The sequence below is a fragment of the Hemitrygon akajei genome, chromosome 32 (genome assembly GCF_048418815.1).
Source record: "Hemitrygon akajei chromosome 32, sHemAka1.3, whole genome shotgun sequence".
NCBI lineage: Eukaryota > Metazoa > Chordata > Chondrichthyes > Myliobatiformes > Dasyatidae > Hemitrygon > Hemitrygon akajei.
The window spans coordinates 15,436,088-15,461,167 of NC_133155.1; the positions used below are offsets into that span (position 1 = coordinate 15,436,088).

Here is a 25,080-nt window from a genome sequence, read left to right on the forward strand (position 1 = left end):
CTATAGATGCTGCCTGACCTGCTGAGTTCCTCAGCATTTTGTGTGTGTTGCTCTGGACTTCCAGCATCTGTAGACTTTCTTGTGCTTGAAATTAATTTCCTGACTGTTTTTACTTCACTTATAAGCCACTCAAATAGCTATTAACTCAAAATGTTGGCTTCCAAATCAATGAATGACATTCTGAAATAATAAAAAGAGAAGATTTGTATTATGTGTTTTATGTACTGACATACAGCTGTGTACCCCATTTTACGAGGTAACCTCTAACAAAAAGGGAAATATTGTGAACTGGGTATAAAAACAATAAATACTGGAACTGCTTGGCAGGTCCAGTAGAACCTGTGACAATTATTACATTTCTGATCAATTACTTTTCATCTGATTGCAAGAAGATCAGCAACCTCAATCACCTTCAACCATTTTGTTTTCTTTTCCATAATTTTCTGATCGTATAGGAAAATGAGAGTCTTTCAATTCCGCACATAAAAGCACAAAAATAACGTTCAACAACTGGACCCAAGAACATCACATTTAGGCAAATCAGAGGTCAATCAGTTTACCTGCATTTAATTATTGTACATTTGGCAGGCTCGCTGTGTTACCATGCAATTTCCCAAACTCTTGCCTAAAAGATTATGATATTACACATTTCTACTTCACTGTTAACTTCCTAGATTCATCTCACAAGTCAATCATTCATGTAGAGTATTTCACTAATGAAAACTTGTTGGTAGGCTTGGATTTTTGCAAACTTTGATAACATTGCAATAACAGTAAGTTAAAGATACAAAATAAACTTGCAAGCACATTGACTTGCATAGATGCACAAGTGCTAACCTGTGACCATGCCTTCATCACTTCCCGCAGGAGGGTATCTCTTCCCCAAATAAAAGTACTCCATCTATAGCTACCAGCACATACTGTCTACAGTTCTCAGTAAAGCAGTCAACATAGTTAAAGATCAGAACTGGAGGACACAGGAGACCAGCCTTGCCTCCATGGACTTTGCCTACATTTCTCATTGCCATGGTAAAGGAGAACACCAAATCAATGATCCCACCCGACACAGAAATTCTCCCCTCTTCCATCGGGCAGAAGGTGCAAGAACCTGAAAGCACATAACTCCAGGGTCAAGGCCAGCTTCTATCGAGTTGTTATGACTATTAAACTTATCCCCTAGTATGATAAGATGCACTCTCAACCTCACAATCAACAACCTCATTATGGTTTGGCACCTTATTGTCTGTTTGCACACCAACTACTTTATCCAGCATTCTATTACCGTTTTATCTTGCACTGATGTACTATTTTAATGAAGTGATCTGTACGGCATGCAAAATAGTTTTTTTTTTACATACTGTACCTCAGTATATTTGACAATAATAAGCCAATTTAAATACCTTCTAATGCCCAAGCTGGCAACCAGATTGTTAGAATCAGGACAAATTTTCACCATTTGAGGATACAAACTGATTAACAATAATCAGAAGCATGCTCAGTATCTGAAAAACCAATTAATCTAAATGATCATCTGCAGCCCTTTCTTCCCTCCAGCCGTCACTGCGGCTACTTCCACTCTTCTCTCCTCCTCACTTGGATCCACCTATCACTTGTTAGCTCATGCTCCACCCCTTCCCATTGCCCATTTTTACTGGCTGTCGCCCCCTCTATCTCTCAGTACAGATGAAAAGGCCTCAACCAAAACATCAACCGTCCATTTCGTTCCACAGATGCTGCCCGTTCCACTGAGGTCCTGCAACACTGCACTGTTTTAAATTCAAAATAATTATTATTCCCCATTGGAAAAAGCTCCCACTCTTTTTTTAAAATGCACAGAACATCATGCCCGTGGGCAAAAGTGCAAACGCTTTATTTATACAAAGTTGCTGTAAACCTCAGAATTAGATTGCCAATCATTTTCTTCAAAAAAACTTTTAAAGTCATATCATTTTCATCATAGCAAAATAGATTCAGTCGTATTTTTCAGTTGAATTTGACATCTTATCCATTGCAGTAATAAAACCATGATGATATTTAAAAATATATATTGTTGGTCATTTATAAGCAGGCAAGATAATCTTTTACTTTGTACATCTGCTTCAAAAATGTCAACACTCCCACAAGGGAGACCACAGTTCTGAATATTGGGATCATCCAGGCTTTAAATTCTTTATCCCGTGGGCACCCTGCACAGGCTCTGGGACAATGTACATGGCACAATTGTGTTTTATTATGCTCGTTATCTTTCACTCTGAACACTGGAGGATGAAAATAGCACAAATAGAATTAAGAGGTGTCCATAATTTTAGGTCCCATTGATCGTCGCCATGGTGAGTACCAATTAGAATCAGATTCAGGTTTAATGTCACTGACATATGTTGGGAAATTTGTTGTTTTGCATGCAATACATTAAAAAGCTATAAATTACAATAAATATACATAACAAATTGAATAAGTATTGCAAAAGTGAGAAAAAAAGTGAGGTAGTGTACATGGGTTCATTGCACATTCAGAAATCTGATGGCAGAGAGGAAGAAGCTGTTTCTGAACATTGAGTGTCTTCATGCTCCTGTACCTCTTTGATGCCAGCAATAAGAAGAGGGCATGCCCTCTGTCTTGACGAAGAGTCTCGGCCTGAAACGTCGACAGTGCTTCTCCCTATAGATGCTGCCTGGCCTGCTGTGTTCCACCAGCATTTTGTGTGTGTTGTTGTTTGAATTTCCAGCATCTGCAGATTTCCTCGGGCATGCCCTGGGTGATGGGGACCCTTAGTGATAGATGTCTCCTTTGTGAGGCATCTCAAAATGTCCTCAATACTAGAGAGCCAAGTGGCCCATGGTAGTGGTGATTGAGTTTGCAAATCTCTGCAGCTTTTTCCAATCCTGTGCAGTGGCCCCTCCACACCCAATGGTGATGTAACCAGCTGGAATGGTCTCTACAGTACATCCGTAGAAATCAGCTGGAGTTTTTGGTGAGATGTCAAATATCCTCCAACTCCGAATGAAATGTAGCCACTGACAAGCCTTCTTTGCAATTGCAGCAATATACAGCATTGGGCCCAAAATAGATCTTCAGAGATGTTGACACGCAGGAACTTGCTCACCCTTTCCACTGCCAATTCCTCCACGAGGACTACTGCATGTTCTCTTGACTTCCCTTCCACAAGTCTACAATCGATTCCTCAATCGCACTGATGCTGAGTGTAAGGTTGTTGTGATAGCACTCGACCAGCTGATCTAGCTCACTCCTGTACGCCTCCTCACAATTGTCTGAGATTCTGCCAACAATAGCTGTGTCACCGGCAAATTTATAGATGGTGTTTGTGCTGCGCCTAGCCACATAGTCATTAGTGCACTAAGCCAGCCTTGGTCCACTCTCCTAAGAAAATATGGGCCGAGCAACAGAAACTTGGCATGTGCAAGAAACAAGAGAAGAGAAGAGCTTCCTGATTTTGGCAAAACGTGAACAACATTCAAAAGATACTCCCACTCTACAGAAGCTGTAATTGTATAGAACAGGGCCACAGAGGAACAGGGCCCTTTGACCTATCAAATCTGTTTACCATGTCACCAATCTAACTGATCTCATCTGCTGGTAAATGATTTATATTCCCTACCTATTTATGAGCGCATCCAAATGCCTCTTAAGCATTGCTTTTGTATCTGTTTCCAGCATTTCTCCTGGCAGAGAGTTCCAGGCACCTACGATTCAGCGTGAAAAAATAAAATGTCTTGCAAATCTCCTTTAAACTTTCCCCCTCTCTCTTCACACCTACACTCTCTGGTAGTTGATTTCCACTCTGGGAAAACGACTGCCCAGCATCCTTTTGCCTCTCGTAATTTTGTATACTTCCATCAGGTTACTCCTCAGCCTCTGAGGAAACGATCCAAGTTTGTCCCACTTCTCCTTATAGTCTACGGATTCCATTTCAGGCAACATCACGGTGAAGCTCTTCTGCACCTTCTCCTAAGCTGGCTCATGGCTTCCATGGAGCATCGCAGCAGCCTGGTGGTTAGCGCAATGCTTTAGAGACTTAAAGTCAGAGAAAAGTACAGCACAGAAACAGGCCCCTTGGCCTATCTAGTCCGTGCTGAGCCATTTAAACTGCCTACTCCCATCGACCTGTACCTGGACCATAGCCCGACCATCCATGTACCTACCCAAACTTCTCTTAAACGCTGAAATCAAGCTCTCATGTACCACTTGGCCACACTCTCACAAACCTCTGAGTGAAGAAGTTTCCCATCATATTCCCCTTAAAATTTTCACTTCTTTTAAAACAGTACAGGTGACCTGGTTTCAATTCCCAGCGCTGCCTGTAAGGAGTTTGTACGTTCTCCCCATGACTGTGTGGGTTTCCTCCCACAGTCCAAAGATGTACCGGTTGGTAGGTTAATTGTTCATTGTAAATTGTCCTGTGATTAGGCTAAGGTTGAATCGGGGGATTGCCGGATGACATGACTCAAAGGGTTGGAAGGACAATTCCACACTGTATACCAACAAACAACTAACTAACTAACTAAATAAATAATGTGGCCTGGAGAACTATACACAGTTCTCCAAAAGTGACCTGGAGCATTACTTGTCAATTTTTATATTCAACATCTCAAATGATGAAGATAAACATGCTACACAACCTCTTTACCACCCTATCCCACCAATGCTGTCTCTTTCAGCAAACTGTAAACTTGCACTCCAAAATCCCGCTGCACATCGAAGTTCTAACAGTTCAGACATCCATTAGCGCTATACTTTCCCCTTAGATTTCACCCCCCAAGACGCATCACTTCATGCTTGTCCAAATTGAGCTCTGTGTGCAATTCCTTCACCTAGATTTCCAACCCTTGGAAAAGGCTCCTCACTAGTCACGTCTGCGTCAATTTGGTGACATAGGCAAGCGTACTAATCAGACCAGCTACTTTTTCATCCACATCATCTGATAGAAAGGTCACAGCACTGATCCTTGTGGAATACCACTGGTCACAGAGTCCAGTCAGAAAAGCATCTGTCCACCACTACGACTAGAGCAATTTTGTATCCAACTTACTAACTCAGTGTGGATCCCATGTGACTTAATCTTCTTAACCAGTCTGACATGAGGGGGCCATGTCAAATGTTATACTAATCATCCAAACATCCAAAATGCCTTACTCTATGCAATCATCTTTGTAATCTCCTCAAAATTCAAATTTATGAGACAGGACCTCCCCCACTATCCATAATAAGTCCATGTTTTTGGGACAGTTTCTGCCATCCGATTCTTAAATGGACATTGACCCCATGAGCACCACCTCACCTTTTAAAAAAATATTTCTGTTTTTACAGTATTTTTAATTTAACAATTTAATATATATATATATACTTACTGCAATTGATTTATTTTTTCTTTATATTATCATGCATTGCATTGTACCTCTGCTGCCGAGTTAATAAATTTCATAAAACATGCTGGTGATATTAAACCTGATTCTGATTTTGTTTTGCAACTGAGAGTATATACTGTCCCTAAGAATTTTTTCCAATAATTTCCCTACTACTGATAGAAAATGCACTGGCCTATAATTTCCTGGATTATGTCCACTGTCCTGATAAGAATTGTGCCTTTTGAAATAACTTGCTAATTTACTCTGGAGTTTCCACCAACCTGATATCAAAAGGGATAACAGCTGGGACCGACAGCACTTGATGTTATCTCGGAATGAGTCACATTCAGGACCCTTGAAGGTTTGGAAGACGGTCCTCACTTTCCTCAACCTGACCAGGCCAACCTTCCCACCGTCAACCCAATCCTTCGATACTGGCTCCAGTGAGACTGTGGCCCACCAACCCAACAGTTCAAATTTCAAGGTGTCGGGTGGAAATTCACCCCACGATCTCAGTAATCTCTGCGAGCAGAATGCCAAGTGGAGCAAATGCAATTAAATACATTCAAACAAGATGAAGATAATTTTGCTGAGCTCATTAATAAGTACAGACAACACCTTCGAAGCGGTGGCTAAGCAATGCCCAAAGAGAGAAATGAAGCTTAAATTTGAGGAGTGATCTGGTAAAAATTGAAATGCAATTGTTTCTCTCTGTGGCTGCTGCTGAATATCCATCACATGCAGTTTGTCACCTTTTCATTAAATATCGGGCAGTAGTTGGGGGAGAGTGGTGGAGAGAGGGTGGAAGATGGATTTCCACAGAGAGTAATGCGTTTGGAACTAGAATCAGAGTTCCAGCACGTGTTTCACTGCACTAGTTCTGCACTGCAAAGAGCAAGCTTATTTTGATTTAAGTCGAACTATAAATATTGAATGGTTCTCATTCATGCCAAGTTTTAAATAATGATCAAACCACAAGGAGCTCTGCGCAAATATTTGCCAATCATTTTCATGTCCTCTGAATGCCGCCATTAAACAAAATTAAACTCGCACGCTGGGTCAAATACTATTTGGCAAAGGTTAATTCACCAGGATTTCGCTCCCTTGCTTCATCAAGGTGAGGCCATCCTGAAGCTGGAGGAGCAACACCTTATATTCCATCTGGGTACCCTCCAACCCGATGACGTGAATATCGATTTCTCCTTCCATTAAAAAAAAGTTTCCCTTCCTCCTCCCCTTTTCCTCTATTTCCTACTCTGGCCTCTTACCAATTCCCACCTGCCTATCAGATCCCTCTGGGTCCCCTCCTCCTCTAGTCTACTTGCCTATCAGAATCCTTCCTCCCCAGCCCTTTACCTTTCCTGCTTACCTTTCTTCACCTATCACCTTCCAGTTAGCCTCCCTCCACTCCTCCCCACCTCCCCCCACCCGCCTTCGTATTCTGGTGTCTTCCCCTTCCTCCTCTGTGCCGAAGAAGGGTCTCGGCTCAAAATGTTGACTGTTTTTTCATTTTTGTAGATGCTGCCTGGCCTGCTGAATTTCTCCAGTATCTTGAGTGTTTCGCTATCCTGAACCCGCTTCAACTTCTACTGCTATTGCAAGATAAGACTGGCAGAAATAACTAGATTTTACATAGTCTTTCAGTAATACATAACTCACATATTACGGCCTGCATATGTTTTTGTTCTGGACAGATATACAAAGTACCTCTAAGACGCTGCCTGCCACCCCATCATGGCTAGCAACTCACCAAAACAAATTAATTTTAACATTTAAGAGAATGGCTTAATTATGTTGTTCTGTGTTATAAAACGAAATAACGTTTCCAGGAAACGAAAGTGCCACCTAATCAGTTTTACAAAATTGGGTTTTAATCTGACTAGGAATTTGACCATGTTGGCTAAGAGGAGCTAGTCTAGGCTACCAGCTGGCACTTCCTTGTCCCTCTGACCTTCTACCTTCATGTTCAATAAACCATGTGAATTGTTTAATAAGTAACAGTTTTAAATATAGAAAATTAAAGTAACTTGATTAATGCCTCAAAACATTGCAGCCAGCAAAAAAAATAAAATGCTTAAGAAGTATTCTCCTAATCGGAACTTCCCGTAACATTGAGAAATTACAAGTTAACCACATTTCCAGTAAAATGTCTGGGAATAACTGTATAAAAAAAATATAAAAATTGTGTCATCCACCTGAAAGCAGTAAAAAAAAAATTCTCAGTACAGTCCTCACCAGGACAGAGATGTATCTCATCACCCTGAAATATTTTTATAGTTGAAGCTTAATCACTTCAAAAAACTGGGCAAAATCTGGGTTTAGAAAGATCCCATACACCAATGTGGAAATAACAAAATGTCTTAGCAACAAACACAAATAAATGCTTGAGGACTGTTTAATCCTCACCAGAGGCAGCATCTATAGAAGGAATAAATAGTTGAGGTTTCGGAACAAAGATCCTTCATCAAAGTCAGAATCAGGTTTAATATTATTAGCATATGTCGTGAAGTTTGTTAACTTTGTGGTAGCAGTACAATGCAATGCATGATAAATATTGAAAAAATAAATTAGAGTGTATGTGTGTATTAATAGTTAAATTAAAATAAGCAGTGCAAAATCAGAAATTTTAAAAGTAGTGAGGCATTGTTCATGGGTTCAATGTTCATTTAAAAATTGGATGGTAGAGGGGAAGAAGCTGTTGTTGAACCGAGAGTGCAGGGGAGATTTACAAGGACGTTGCCTGGATTGGAGAGCATGCCTTATGAGAATAGGTTGAGTGAACTTGGCCTTTTCTGCTTGGAGCAACAGAGGATGAGAGGTGACCTAATAGAGGTGTATAAGGTGATGAGAGGCATTGATCGTGTGGATAGACAGAGGCTTTTTCCCAGGGTTGAAATGGCTAACACGAGGGGCCATAGTTTTAAAGTGCTTGGAAGTAGTTACAACAGGGATGCCAGAATTAAGTTTTTTCCCCCCACACAGAGAGCGGTGGGTGCATGGAATGCACTGCCAGAGGCGGGTACAATAGGGCCTTTTAAGAGACTCTTCAATAGGTACATGGAGCTTACAAAAATAGAGTGCTATGCAGTAGAGGAATTCTAGGCAGTTTCTAGAGTAGGTTACATGGTCGGCACAACATTGTGGGCCGAAGGGCCTGTAATGTGCTGTAGATCTCTATGTTCTATGAACCGCTGAGTGTGTGCCTTCAGGCTTCTGCACCTCCTTCCTAACGGTAACAACGAGAAGAGGGCTTAGTGTTATCACTTGAGGGACAAATACGGCCAGTACCTTTACAAACACTTTAATCAGTTCCAAGGGCGGTTAAGCATCTGAATAATGCCACTGACCATGGTGTTATCCTAAACTTAGTGCCACATTGCTGAAGTGGAAGTTGGAGCCACAGCCTTCCAACACAGAGGCGGGAGGATTATTAATAAACTATGGCTGGCAGATTGAATCAAGTGCAACATACACTGACCAGGGCAGACTGTTGGATAACGTGCATCATCTACTACAACATGGGTTTACACAAAAAGGTGAGAGTATGACAGAGCTACAGCAAGAGTCGGATCTTTTAAACAGAATATTAACTTAATTGTTCAGCCGTACGTACATCTGTCAAAATAACCTCTTGACAGCTATGCCATCAATCCCTCAGAGAATCCTGTACGGTTCAGTGAGGTCATCTCTTATTTTTCTCTATCTCTAGTGAGAAGGTCTTCCTAAATAACCACATCTGAATGTTTTTCAGTGTGGGGACTGTGGGAGAAAGAGTGGCGGCTTGGAGTGGAGTACAAGGGCATTAACTTTGACCATCTACTAAATGCCATCACTGAAAAGATAACTGTTCTCACGTGAAGTGATGCAAGATTATTACTACTCTATCAATTAAAACAGCTGGCTCTGTCACTAAACTATAACTACAGAAGGAATAGAAGGAAAACGTTGTACTGACCCATGCAACACATCAAGGAGACCAAGCTTGCATTTAGCTCTCTGTCATTATTGTAGAGACCCCACATGTTTGCAGCGCGCAATGCCGACATGATTTGCTTTCCTGCAGCAAGCTTATAACTTCAGAGCGGTATGTAACTGTTATGATGTAATTAGCCAAGCAAGCTTCAAGGAGTCGTAAACCCGCTTTCTGAAAAGTCCAACGTGAATTTGCTCATTTCCTCTTCTGCCCAAGCCGCCAAACTTAGAAGCCTATATTAAGGCTGACTGTCCCTGATGCCTGCGGGAAATATTCAAACTTCAAATCCAAAACAGTAGAGGCAAAATGTTCTGCAGATTTGCAGAGGCAATTTGAAATTATAGCAGCAGAGGTGAAGAGAAGATCTGTCCCCTAGTAAGGAGTACAAACTGCCACTTGCATCAGTACGGTTAGTGCAATGTGTTAGAAATTCCAGAGAGACTTGTTCCAGTCGCCCAGGGTGCCAAAAAGATTAGTCATATCAAGAGAGTTGTCTTCATTTTTCTCTAATAATTAATTTTCCAGTGACCCACAATATTGAGCTGAATCAGACATACTGGAATGCGCACAAGCTGAAACCATTTCCCTTTTTTTTTCTCCCTTGCTTCGCTTTGATAGCATGGGCGAACAGTTCAGAGCTATAAATATCTCCCACAGCTCTGGTATTCAGGCAGCAAGCCTTTAATCCAGTATGGTAATAATTTTCTAACTTCTCTGTGCTGTGTTCACCTGCGAATGCTGCAGTATCTCTGCTGCATTGCTTCCAGTGCACTGCTCAGATCAGCCTCCTCAAAACATGGCAGTCAGACGTCATTTCCTCAAAGCTGATAATGATTCACAGAATTACTGAAGCAATGAATCTAACCGAATTGATTCAAACACAACAGGCACCAGATAGTGTTAACTAAAAACATGCAGTTAGAAACCAGCAACATGCTCATCCCTTTCCTTCTATTTCTTTGTAAGAATTAAGGTTGTAAGGTATCATGCAAGTTTCATAATGCTGTCAATCTAACAGCCAAACAAAATTCACCTGAAAAAGTCCCTTTCTCTTACGAATCTGCACACCTTCCACCACCGAGGGAGAATGTGACTGGCAGAATTTTAAAAAGGCCACACAGTCTATCTGAACGTTTGAAAGAAATTCTGCACTGAACACACAGAGTGCTCCGCACCCCTTGGATGAGAGGAATCTGAGGAAGTCCAGCAATATTTTTTCCACAGGCTTTTTTTGTATTGTGGTCAATCCCATGCATGCAGTTAAAATGCAATTTTTACTTAAGAACTGGTGGAACAATTCTAATTTAAGAGAGAAATTTTATGAGACTCAAAATAAACATGCTACTGAAATCCTTCAGAATTCTAGTCTTCCCTGAGCTGCCCTTTCCTGGGGTAATTATTTCCCACTTTCTAGGTCAGATCAACTATTAATGGCATCGACGGGGCAGTGATGGAATAAGTGGGCGAGGTACACCAAGGCCCAGACTAACATTCTGGATGAGCAAATTCAAAAATTATTACCATGGCAGCCAGAGGATTTAAATTCAATTCATAATGAACAATGAAACTAAAAACAAAATCTAACCTTACTGATACAGAATGAGCATCCCTTATCCAAAATGCTTGGGGCCAGAAGTGTTTTGGATTTTTTCAGATTTTGAAATACATCATGAGATAGCTTGGGTTCGTCGTCATTTCCCACTTTGAATTTGTGTGCCACCGGTAAGCATTCATCACACATATGTACTTAACAGTAAAAATTATTACAAACCATTAATGTAATGAAAATATAATGTGTGCAGGGTAACAAAAGCAGCATCGGGAGAATACCTGAATCTGCTGTTCAACAACAAACAGCGGCAGGCTCTCAGTTTCCACCTACAATGCCATGTTTTGATTAAAAGGTTACAGTACACTGTATTTGTACTTGACTTTTTTTTAGATTTTATTTAAGGTATTAAAACAATCAGCACTGTCGACTTGCTCGGGTGCTAGATATTTTAAAAAAAATTAATGCCATGCCTTTTCTTAAATTTCTGCAATCAGCCTGCTGAATATTAACAATCATGTTCAATTTTCAGTTCATGATAGATCTTTACTTGTTTCATGACCAGCGTACTGTTAAGCGACACATGTTCACTCTGACTCCGACGATACACGATCATCATCTTCATTTTTTGCTTTATGCAGAGTTTTTCTATTTTTCCATTAACTTCTGTTCTTTACATATATGAGGTCCCGTCTCAGAAATGTCTGTGCAACACAGAGACCTGTGCATCATCTGAGAACCTTCCTCGTGTCTTGTGGAATTTTTCATTTGTAATATCATGGCAGCGCTCAAAATAAATTTGGATTTCGGAGGTTTTTGGATTTTGGAATTTCAGATGAGGGGTACCCCACCAGTATTTGTCTTGAAACTGCCAATTTGTCATTTAAAAACTCAACTGTTCATGAATGTCCCTGTTAATGGTGGGGAGGTGGGGCAAGTGAAATGCTGCCTGATATGCTGAGTATTTGCAGAACTTTGTTATTTCGTATTTCCATCAACTGCAGATTTTCTTTCACTTCCGGCCACACCTGCAGAAATGTGGCCAATTTCCAACTACTCTCTGAAACCTACACAGCTGCATCATAACCACAGTGCTAAAATATAATTTAATAACTGAATAGGTTTTTTTTGACCAAAACACCAAATATAGACACAAAATCTCTACCAACCCAATCTGCTTCGCAAAGTCATCCTCACAAGATTTAGTCTGGTAATGTCAGTGAAGGTAAGAATAGCCTTACATTCAAATTATACTTCATATTGTGAAGGATACCTCCATCACAATCCCTGGATATGTCCTCTCCTATCAGCAGGACAAACCAGCCAGAGAGGACACTTACTAGTATACATTTGATGTGGTGCTGAGGATTCTGAGGGTACACCGCAAGTCCTCATGAATTTGCAAGGCAAAAGTGGGCGAGAAAGCCTAATCATCAGCAGCACCTTTCTTCAGCTGATGTTGAGCAATAATTAGATACAGCGCTGAAAGCAGCAAGCGGACAGAATTACGTTGGGGAGGAGACTTCAATGTCTGTCTCAAAGCGTCTAGGTAGCACCATCTTTGACCACATCCTGGATCTGCAGAAGGTTAGAACACAAACCAAAGTAAGGGATAACATCTTTCAGCATCGGAAATCTACCGTGCTGAACCTATACTCAGTGGCCACGTTGTTAGTTACCTCCTGTACTGAAGAAAGAGGCCTCTGAGTGTGTGGGCATGGTCTCCTGCTGCTGTAGCCCATCCACTTCAAGTTTCGACATGCTGTGCATTCAGACACGTTCCTCTGCACACCACTGTTGTAAGGCATAGTTATTTGAGTTAGTGTTGCCCTCCCTGTCAGCTTGAACCAGTCTGGCCATCCTCTCTTATTAGAAAGGCATTTTCACCTACAGAACTGCTGCTCACTGGATGATTTTTCCTCTTTTTTTCTCCCCCGCATTATTCTCTAAACTCTAGAGACTGTTGCGTGTGAAGAATCGCAGGAGATCAGCAGTTTCTGAGATTCTCAAACCATCTCATCTGGCACCAACAATCATTCCACGATTAAAGTCCCTTGGGCCACATTCCCAAATCTAATGCTTGATCTGAACAGCTGAACCTCTTGACCATGTCAGCATGCTTTTATGCATTGAGTTGCTACCACACGATGGGCTGACGAGAGATTTGCATTAATGAGCAGATGTCCGGATGTACCTAATAAAGTGGCCACTGAGTGTATTTCACCTTGCTTGTGACCCCAGCAATCACCTATGACAGATTACCTGTCTGACTGCACAGGTGGAAGCGACCAGCACAATACCCTTGTGGGAGGCAAAGCTCCATCTTCACTGATTCACACAGTGCTGGGCGCTACATCAATACAGATCTGGTAACCCAATCAAAACTGGGCACCGCATTAACCCACAACCTTATGGCCTGGTACACCTCACTCTATTCTTAAAACTACAATAGATGATTAACTTTGGCTCACCGAGGGCTGCAGAAGTAATGGCAGGTAGGTGCCAAACAGAAGCTGCAATGCAAACAACAACACACACAAAATGCTGGTCGAACACAGCAGGCCAGGCAGCATCTATAGGAGAAGCACTGTCGACGTTTTGGGCCGAGACCCTTCGTCAGCTGCAATACAACATGCTTTATGCTAAACTGCACAACAGTGTCAAGTAGATTCAGGTAAATGATTCCACACCAATGGCTCAGATCAATGTTCTACAGTCCTGCTATATCAAGCCACGCCATGAATGGTTGTGGACACTTAAATATCCAACGGAGAAGACTCCGAGAGCATTTCCATGCTCAATAATGGGGGGTGGCAGTAGGTAATGCTAAACATAAATGAAATATTCATAACCACGAGTAACACACACAAAATGCTGGAGGAACTCAGCAGGTCAGGCAGCATATATGGAAATGAAAAAGGCCAAGGAACCTCAACAGGAACTTCATTCATGACCACGATCAGCCAGAAGTGCTGAGTGGATCAGGCAGGTCCTCACAATTACAGAAGCAAGGCTTCAGCCCATTCAATTCAGTCCACACAATATCAAGGAACAGCCAAACTGCTGGAATCAAAGGCTACAAAGCCAGGCAAGGTTCAGGTGAGGTACTGATGGTTTGAACTTCTTCAGGCAAGCTGCTCCAGCATTGTAGCTATAAACACTGACATCTACTCAAAAGTGGAAAGTTACCCAAGTAATCCGTTCTTCATGGCGTTAAGGATTTCTTTGGAGATGCCTCTCCTGGCTGGTGGTCAGAAGGCCAGTGTCTTAACTTGCTTTTAAAGATTAGCTTTATTGTCATGCGTATGCTGAAACATCAAAGCATACAGTGAAAAGCGACGTTTGTATCAAATCAAACTAGCGAGAATTGTGCAAGTGTTGTCACGCTTCTGGCACCAACACAGCATGCCCATAACTTACTAACCCCAATACATCCATCTTAGGAATGTGAGAGGAGAGTGGAACGTCAGGCGGAAACCCAGGTGGTAACAGGGAGAATATACAATCTCCTGTCAGACAGTCGCAGGAATCAAACCCCAGCTGGCAAATGCTAACTGCTATGCTACCGTGTCACCCATACTGCCGTTCCTATTGCTGATACCCTTCTATTTCACCACAGAGCTTCTTTTGCCTCCACAATGTTAAGTGGAATTCGACAAACCACATTGTGCTCGATCGTTTTGCTCCTAATTATTTTCATCTAATACCATCTTCTCATCCTCTTTCATATTATTATTCCATTTGTTCCTTCTTTATGACTTTTTTTTTTAGTTGCCTTCTGTTGGTTTTTAAAAGATTCCCAATTCTCTAATTGCCCACTAATTTTTGCTCTATTATATGCCCTCTCTTTGGCTTTTGTGTTGGTGTTGACTTCTTTTGTCAGCCATGTTTGCATCATCCTGCCTTTAGAATACTACTTCTCTGGGATGCATCTATCCTGGGCCTTCTGAATTGCTCCCAGAAATTCCTGCCATTGCTGCTCTACCGTCATCCCTGCTAGTGTTCTCTTCTAATCAATTTTGGCCAGCTCCTTCCTCATGCCTCTGTAATTCCCTTTACTCCATTTTAATACTGATACATCAAACTTTAGCTTCTCCTTCTCAAATTGCAGGGTGAACGCAATCATATTACAATCACGGTCTCCTAAGGGTTTCTTTACCTTAAACTCTAATCAATTCCAGTTCGTCGCACAACACCCAATCCAGAAAAGCTGATCCACCAAGTGGGCTCTACCACAAGCTGCTCTAAAAAGCCATCCCATCAGCAATCTACAAACTCTCCCTCTTGGGATCCAGCACCAACCCGATTTTCCTAATTTACCTGTAGATTGAATTCCCCCATGGCTATTGTAACGTTACCCTTTTGATATGCATTTTCTATCTCTTGTTGTAACTTGTAAATCACATCTTTGCTACCACTCAGAGGTTTGTATATAACTCCCATCGAGTTAACCCTTTTAACCCTTGCAGTTTCTTAGCTCAACCCACGACGATTCTACACCTTCCGATCCCATGGCACTTCTTTCTAATGATCTGATTTCATTTTTTTTAAACCAACAGAACCACCCCACCCTCACCCCTTCCGCCTACCTGTCAATCTTTTCGATGCAATGTGTATCCTTGTAAGCTCCCAGCTATAATCTTCTTTCAACCATGATTAAGTATGCCCACGACATCATACATGTCTATCTGTAACTGTGCTAGAAGTTCATCTACCTTATTCTGTATACTGAGTGCACTCAAATATAACACCTTCAGTCCTGTGTTCACCCTTTATGATGTTGCCCACCTTTACATTGCAACTCATCCCTTTGATTGCAATTTTGCCTCATCATCAGCCTGGCTTTGCTAGGAGTCTCACTACACCCTGCCTCTGCTTGTAAACCAACTGCTCCATCCTCAGCCCAATCCCCCTGCCAAATTAGTTTAAACCCTCCCGAACCGCCCTAGCAAACCTGCCCTCAAGAATATTGGTCCCTTTTGTACAGGTCATACCCCACCTCCAGAAGAGATCTCAATGATCCAGAAATCTGAACTCCTAACCCTTGCGCTAGTTCCTCAGCCACTCATTCATCTGCCAATCATTTTGATTCTCTGAATAAAAGGACCACTTCTTCATAGGTAATAATGTTATGTACATTATTTTTAACCCTCCAAGCTCAGCAAAACATCTGAACTCAAGTAAAAATTATGTTAAGTTATGTTTACTTCCCTTATCTTAGTATTACTTACTTCAACTTCCATTAATAATTGGGAATCAATTTGCTTTCTGAATAATAAATAGCTGCTGAAATATTAAGAGAAGCTCAAAACAGAAGGAAACTTCCCCGTGACAGAGAAGAGCCAACAAACTATTTCTTAGTCCAATCCAGACAAGGAAAACAGATAATATTGTAACACTTGCTTCTCATCTGCAATTATTGAGGAAAAAGTTAGGAGCTCTTAAAAACAAAACAAACAAAAAGATTCCTGATACTTTACACATATTAGTTGGCATCATTTTGACACTAGGTCAGAAAGCTGAAAATTCAAAGACTTGAACTCAAAATAGGCAAGCAGACCAACAAAGTCTTCATCAAAAGTCATCTCCCAAACTTACAATATCTGGTATTTATGCAAAGGAAAGAAAGAAGACTTATTGGAAGATAAACACCATCATGTTTCCTGAAAATCACACACTGTTTGATTTGGGAAAGTGTGACAATCCTTCAGGAGGTTGAACTTCCAAGAGGACTATGAAACAACTTTATCCAAAGTATTGCAAGTGGTCCAAATTTATCATGGCATTCTCGGTGGGTGGCGGAGTTGGGGGTGGGGAGGGAGGTTTGGATGGATAGCAAATGCTGGCCTTACCAACAAAACCCACATCCTAATATGCATAAAAACTGAAGAACATCGCAGTTTGGAAGAATTGCTAAATAAAGACCTTGCATATTCTGGTGGAATTAAAAGATGCTATTCAGCACATCCACAATTAACTGAAAAATTCTCATCTTCGGCTCAGTCAAACTTACCCGTCAATCAACATCGCTCTTAGCAAATTGTCTGGCCACGATATTCTGTTCCAACCCTAAGAAACAGATTCTCTCTGTTTCCCAGGGTTGAAGAGTCTAATACCAGAGAGCTTAAGTTAACGGTGAGAGGAGGTAGGTTCAAGGGGAATGTGAGGGGTAAGTATTTTACTCAAGAGAGTCATGGCTGCCTGGTATGGTGGCAGAGGCAAATACATTAGAGGCTTTTAAGAGACGTTTGGATAGGCACATGGATATGAGGAAGATGGAGGGATATGAACATGTTGTAGACAGGAGGGATTAGTGTTTGGGTGTTTTTGATTTGCTTTTTAGCTGGTCTAGCACAATATTGTGGGCCAAATGGACTTGTTCTGTGCTGTTCTAAGTTTTCTATGATGGCTTTGCTGACTGTGAGAAGTTTTCCATCTGCAAACTGGTGATTTAACACTCCTCTGATCCCACATCAAAATTATTTCATTAGCTATAAATACTTTTGGGCATGTAATAATGTGAAAAATTCCATACAAATACAAGTCTTTTGTTTAATTTTAATAAAGTTGGTTTAGAAAGTGCTTCATAATAGGATTATGCCATAGCAACCAGAAGATTAAGTTGCAAATCTTGGCCCATTAATTTCTTGGAACATTTTGTTTTTTCTTTTTTTTTGAAAGTGGCCTCACAGAAAGGACTGACCTTTATTAATTTTTATTAGCTGCTTTTGGGAAAGTGTTGCTGATTTGCCTTCTTAAACCACCAAAGCCTTGCTTCATTCCACTCTATTGATGTTATATTCTGAAATACTGCACAAAATGGAAGAGTGGCACAAATGCTTTATTTATCCTATAGATAAATTACTGACATAATTCTCTTAAAAATGGCCATGTTGGTTTTTTTTTAAAATGATATACACCATGGAATAGACCCTTCCAGCCTTTTGATCTGCACCACCCAGCAATCTCCCAATTTAACCCTAACCTAATCAGGGGACAATTTACAATGACTGATTACCCTACCAACCAGTACATCTTTGGACTGGAAGAGGAAACCGGAGCACCCAGAGGAAACACGCGGAGAACGTAGAAATTCCTTACAGCAGCAGCAGGAATTGAACCCAGGTCACTGATATCGTTGTGCTAACCGCTATACCAATGTGTGACCTCACTACAGACACCACTGAATGGCTATGAAGGAGCACAAAGTGGCAGTGATTAATTAAATATATATCTGCATTCTATTAACATCCCTTTAGGTAACTTTGCGGTGAGGTCATAAAGACTCATTGCAACTACCCAGTTTTTTTCCCAGGGATCTGTCCCAGGTCAAGAATCTATATTTAAAGTGACAGCATAAACATCAAACTTCTGATCAGTTACAAATATTGATGAATTATAAATGCTCTGTGAGAATCAAAAACACTTGTTCAGTTGCACTAAGAGATGAGCATCTAAATCCTCCAAGAAAACAATGAAGGATACTTACCTTGATTCCGGATAAATATATCAATAATCTGAGCACGTGTTCCTTTGCTTATTTTTATTCAATTTTCAAAAACAAGTAATGATAATGAAGTACTGGATTTCCATTTAACTAGCTTTGCTAGGCACCATATTCCCAGAATGCTTCAGGTTACTCACGCCAATGTGACAATTCTTTTCTATCAACTGAACATTATGTGCAACTGCTCCCTTTAATTGGTAGGAGTCATTTCCCCTCTCTCGTTGGGAAACAAAAAGTTGCAAATGTTGACCTCAGTTCTAAAAATCACAGCAAACCACATTCTTTTCAACATTAACTATACTTTTTCCAAAATGACCTTCGCCACTGGACTGAATAGAAATTATCTTCACTTGCATCACGGGCAGTTAAGAACATTTAAATGTGTACCCAAGAATTCAGGAAGAAAATATAAATTTTCTACATTTTTCAGTTGAAGTCAAATCACTCATTCATAATTTATTAATTGATATTTTTTAAAAATTCCACCCAAAATAACATTATAAATTTTGAATAACTGTGATTTGAATACGTAATGATACCAGCACTGAAGTGTTTCACACTGAAGTGTTTCAAAACAGATTTTCGATTCCTTTCACTTTGTACTATTGCTGCTGCTGCCTGGTCCCAAGAAGAGGAATGGAAGTAAATGGAGCTCTGATTCATTTCACTGCACATAGTTCACAACGACGCACAGGAACAGCGTCAACAGAGTAAGGAAAATAGGCATCACATATGCAAGGTTCAAAATTTATTTGAAATACTTAATACCTGCTCCAGGTGGAGTCATTCACTACAGGATGGAGAATACTCACCTTTTCTGCCTACATTACGTCTGCAATAGAACCAGTGGGCAACAATGCTGAGAAAATGTCCAACTACAAACAATGCAGGCAATAACAAGGAAGAGCTGCACACTGTCATTTCGTCACCAACAATCCGCCTTGGAAACAAGAAGCTGGCTGCAATAGATTCTTCTCCGTTTATGCGTCTGCACTGAAAGTTAGGTAATTTATTTTCTTCAGCCCTTCAAGGAAATAACCACGGCAGCTTCCTGCGTGCAGATATTTCCGACACTTAACCGACTTTTGAAATAAATAACTTAGGAAAATGGCTTAGTTGAGCAAGTTTCTACAAGCCTCCCAACTCAGTCACTTTACAATTTTATAACTCTACAAAGTGCAAGGATGCCAATGAATTGCAAGTTCTGGTGAAAAGAAAATGGATTTTCCTTCCAACCACACCAATTTGCTTGTTTTGGTTAGTCTGGCCAGATGACTAGCAGGGGACAAATGTAATTAGTAACAAGTTAGAATTTGCAGGAATTCAATGTGAAGGTTTATTGACTGCATTAAACAGGTATTTAGAATGTAGAAGTGGTTGTGTGGTTACACAGAATACCAGCAGTGCATCTGAAAACTAACCATGTGCTGCGGATGTTATCTCAGTGGAGAGATAGTTCAACATAATAGACAAAGGTTCAAAGATTTGGGCTCTGAGCCTATTCGCACTAGAGTTTAGAAGAATGTGTTGGGGAAGGAGAATCTCATTGAAATCTATCAAATATTCAAAGGCTTGGATAGGGTACACATGGAGAGGATGTTTCCTGTGGGTGGGGGGGAGGTTAGAAAAAAGAGACTTTGGGACTCAGAATAAAAGGGCATACCTTTAGAACAGAGATGAGGAGGAATTTCTTTTGCTGGATGCTTGTGAAGCTGTGGAATTCATTGTGCAGATGGCTGTGGAGGCTAAGCCATTGGGTATATTTAAAGAGGAGGATGATAGACAAGGGCATCGAAGGTTACAGGGAGAAGGCAAAAGAGTGGGATTGAAAGGGATAGTAAATCACTCATGGTGGAATGGTGGCTCAGATGCAATGGGCCGAATGGCCTAATTCTGTTCCTACGTCTTATGGTCTTATGATTTGATAACAGTTCTAAATTACAATCTAGGCCAGGAGTTCCCAACCTTTTTTATGCCAGGGACCCCTACCGAGGGGTCTGCAGACCACAGGTTGGGAACCCCTGGCAATTGTAATGGATGCACATCCATCATCAACTGATGTCTGGGCCACAAAGTGCGATCAAGAGTCAAAATATATAATAAATGATAAATGTTGGAATGTCATAACATCATAAGCTTAAGATTGCAGTTTGGAAGGTTGATTCAGATATAAAAATTAATCAAATGACCCAAGTTCACTCTTGACTGTTACTCTGTTGGTTAAGGTATAAAATTTGCTATTGCTTATGGACATCAATACCAGCCTAAAACAACATTATGATTGAATGCTCATCTGCCTCTGGGTGGGACCTTCAATCCACTCACAGCTCACTAAACCTTGCACTAGCATGTTAGGAACTGTGCGGGTATGAAAATTTAATGTGCCCAGAAGATTAGGAGAGCTGGCAAGTCAAACTCCAGCAACTTTGACCAAGCTGATTAGGCCCAGTGTGGATAAGACCAGACTAGGTAACTGCTTTAAATAAGAATATAAATAAGCAAATGCAAAAAGAACTAACAAAACACTAGATGCAAACTTTTATTTTCTTTAATGTGCATCTTAGTCTACTATAAATTAACTGACTTATTTCTTGTAAATATGAGGAGACAGGAATCAAAAAATCATAGTTAAACAAAAATAAAGGTGGGTTTAATTAACTTTTTAATCAAAATTTACCACAACAAGGGTGTAGAGCTCAAAAAATAATTCTCTGAATAATTTTTTTCTATTAATTAAAAATTAATTGTTAAACAATTTGTAAAAGGTTCTAAACAATCTGTAATGACATGAGATAAAAAGTTTTAATATATATTGAAATAATCATGGAAAATGACAATAATACATTCCTTTTACTCAATCAAAGAACAGCTGCTTGGTTTACATCAGATTATAACAGACAATGGGATTTTCAAAGTAAGGATAGTGTTCTGGTGGAAGTGAAATCAATTTGCCAGGAATTATTCACCCAACAGATCGTGCATAAATGTGTGGGCTAAATTGAAAATCTTTGCAGTCCAGGCAGCCAACAAGGGGGAAGAACTGGAGAGCTCTGTACCAACGCCGACAGCTGGCAAATTGGACACCGATTAACTCTTCTGTGTTATACTACTGTTCCATAATTCTACTACAGATCGAGTATCCCTTATCCAAAATGCTTTGGGGCAGAAGTATTTTGGATTTCTGATGCTTTCCAATTTCGGAATAAATAATGAGGTAGGATTTCTGACTCTGAATTTATCTGCCGTCTTTGTCTTACACTTGTTCATCACACATATGTACTTAACAGGTAAAGTTATTACAAACCATTAATATAATGAAAATATAATGTGTGCAAGGTTACAAAAGCAGCACAGCCACATCGGTAGAATACATGAATCAGCTGTTGAACAACAACAAACTGCGGCAGGCTTTCAGAAGACCATGGTGGGTCCCATTCCCATTCCGAATAAAGTGGTCACTGATTCGCGAGTGTACGAACATCATTTGGAAGAGAAGCAGGACGGGTGCACCAATCCCTGAACCTTCTTCCCAAGTAGCATATTGGTGAGCACAATGCTTCAGAGTACAGCTGACCCAGGTTCAATTCCCGCCACTGCCTGTAAGGAATTTGTATGTTCTCCCTGTGACCCTGAGGGTTTTCTCCCACAGACCAAAGTTTTATCGGTTGGTAGGTTAATTGTTCATTGTAAATTGTCCTGGGATTAAATCATGGAATCTTTGGACGGCACAGTTCAAAGAGCCTATTTCGTGATGTATCTCAATAAATTATCACTTTTTCCAAACCATGAGAAAATACTCGAGCCTCCTACATCTTCACAAATACTGCTTGATCATTGTATTCACATAAAAGTTGCTTTTATGTACATCTTTATTAGTTCTTTCATTAGCATATACTGGTGGCCACTGCACAATTCCAGGGGTGCACTGGAAAGTACCAGATATGCAATACAATTCAGTCCTTCAGCATGCTAATCCTAACCAAACACTCTTTTCAACTTTAAGAAAGTTTTGGCAAAAGAGGCACGCCACCTATTTTCCCCTAAGATAGTGCCTGGACCACAAACAGGACATGCACCTTGATGCCCTTCGTGGTACATTTCATATCCTTCCTTTACACACTGTATGTTTCTTGAACACTTGCAGTAAGTTACACAGGGGTTCCCATCCTGAGATCCACCGACCCTTCGGTTAGTGGTAGGGGGCCCATGGCACAAAAAAGGTTGGGTACCCCTGGGTAAGTAAATCATTTTATATTAACCCGCTAATTAACCTTCCCACTTGCTACTCATGCTGTATCACTGACCTTGTGTGGATATAGATTGGCAACAGAAAATGCTGCAAGTTCACAAGCGACTGTAGGAATCATGCTTCTGATCTGCGTATCTGCATTGCATTCTGTGTCGCACGGTTATCATGGTAACTAGTCACATGGGTGGAGGTGGGGTAAAAGCAAAGGGAATAAGTCACGTATTCGTGCTTATTTCTTCTTTTCAAATCTTTTTTTATTATTATTCAAAAATAACACAGGCACATCGAAGTAACACTTACAATGCCTCAAAAAAAATCTTAAAGATTGAAAATTTTTGTGAATTAAAAAAAACCCTACTAAGCAAGAAAAGTGAGAAAAAAAAAGAAACCCATTGGGGGTACAACCCCGGAGCCATGCGTCATACAGAAAGCTTCTAAAAATAAACATTAAACCGCCAACAAGAAAGAAAGATATATCAAAAAAAAATTTACACTTAGATCGTGGACGAAGTCTATCAGTTAACTGAAATGATAATAACATTTATTATCATTTCTTGCTTATTTCTTAGTAGGTTCCCAGCTTGGCACCAGAGGCTGTCACATCTTCTGCTGACCGCTCGATAACGTTTAATTGCGCTTAGCTTACCCCTGGGTACAATTCAGTTTCCATCGCTTCAAGATTGCTTGCGAATTGCTAATAAAGAACCGAATAAAGGATTTGACTTTTGGAGCAATCATTGGAGCTGCGGGGGTTATAATCTAAGTATAACAAATCCGTAGAGGTCGCAGGCTAGCGGCAATTGTCTCGGTTTGGTTTTGCCACCACAGTGAGCAAATGGAAGTGTAACAGTGTCACTGGTCACATGTATTCTGGGACTGACATACTGTGTCTTGTATACTCTTGCTACCATTTTAATCAAATAGCAAGAATAATATATTTCTATTTCTGCAAAGACTCCCATTTTAGAGTCTTACTTTGTAACAGCAACTTCTGAATCATTAAAACCATTTTGGCAGTATCCTTCCTCAGGAAACTTGGAAATTCAGCATTTTGTACAAGTGGTCTAACTTATCCACTTGACAGAGGACAAACAATGCACCCAAGTTTAGGGAAATGGTCGATTTGCAGGGATGATCTACACGTAGACAGAACTGAGTATAGAGGATTCCGGTTAATTGAGGCAGCTGCTTATTTGGGGACAACTCTTTAAGAACAAAAGGACTCTTTAAGAATTCTTAAAGAACGCTTTTTGGACTTTGCACAACGTGCGATGCTAGCTGTCACAGTGATGGGCAGTGACAAAGCAGCCTCGTTAGCAATCTCATTAGAGGTCTCTCAGCCCAATATTGCAATGCGCAGTAGGACTGTATTTATTCTCAATTTTTGATGCGAGATGGGGGAGGACGTTGATAATTGTGAGCACTGTATTGCATGGAGGGGAGGTCGGTAGGCTGATGAGGAGTGCAAAGTGTTTTCTCCAAGCATTCAATGGACTCGCCCAACTTGGGGTGTGACGTCAGCCTCTCCCTCCCAATGAGATTTACCAATCTGCCCTGGACAAGTTCTGGATTTCTGTGAAAGAAGAGTATCCTACCATTCATGGGAAAGCAATGAACATTTTGCTGCAGTTTTCAACTTCTTACATGTGTGAACAAGTTTTTTCTTGTTTAACAAGCATCAAGAGCTTAGAAATTGTCTAATTTCAGTTGAAGGTGAAATCCTGTGTGCTTATCTCAGGTTCGACCCAGGACCGAGTATTCGTGCAGCAAAAAGCAAGCACAGGTTTCAGATACTAGGCCTATATTTGTGTCCTAACATGTCACTAAGTAGAAAATGTTTTTTTCAAAGCCTTGTATAAAATTGTGTCTTAGGCTATATTTTTATTCATATTGCTTTCACTTAAGGTTTTTAGTAACTTTACTATTCAACATCATCTACAAATTTTCATGTTGTAAAAAGCATTAATTAAAATCAATTTACAACCTTTATTTAAATTAAATCTACTGAGCCTACCTTTAGAAAAGTTAAATTCCATTTTGGATTAAGCCAGTTATTTAAAACAAATTTATAATGTTTGCCTGATGAGTGTTTAAAGTTTATGAAATGGAAAGAAAGAGACTAATTAATAACTCGGAGTCCTGCCATGTGCAGAAGTTCGCTGATGACACGGCCATAGTGGGGTGTGTCAGGAATGGACAGGAGGAGGAGTATAGGAAACTGATACAGGACTTTGTGATATGGTGCAACTCAAACTACCTGCGTCTCAATGTCACCAAGACCAAGGAGATGGTGGTGGACTTTAGGAGATCTAGGCCTCATATGGAGCCAGTGATCATTAATGGAGAATGTGTGGAGCAGGTTAAGACCTACAAGTATCTGGGAGTACAGTTGGACGAGAAGCTAGACTGGACTGCCAACACAGATGCCTTGTGCAGGAA

General features: G+C 40.5%; 1 protein-coding gene across 4 annotated transcripts in view; it reads right to left on the minus strand.

The window, feature by feature from the left end:
* Window positions 1-25,080, minus strand: part of macf1a (microtubule actin crosslinking factor 1a) — a 564,022-nt gene that overhangs the window by 348,487 nt on the left and 190,455 nt on the right. The window lies entirely within an intron of this gene.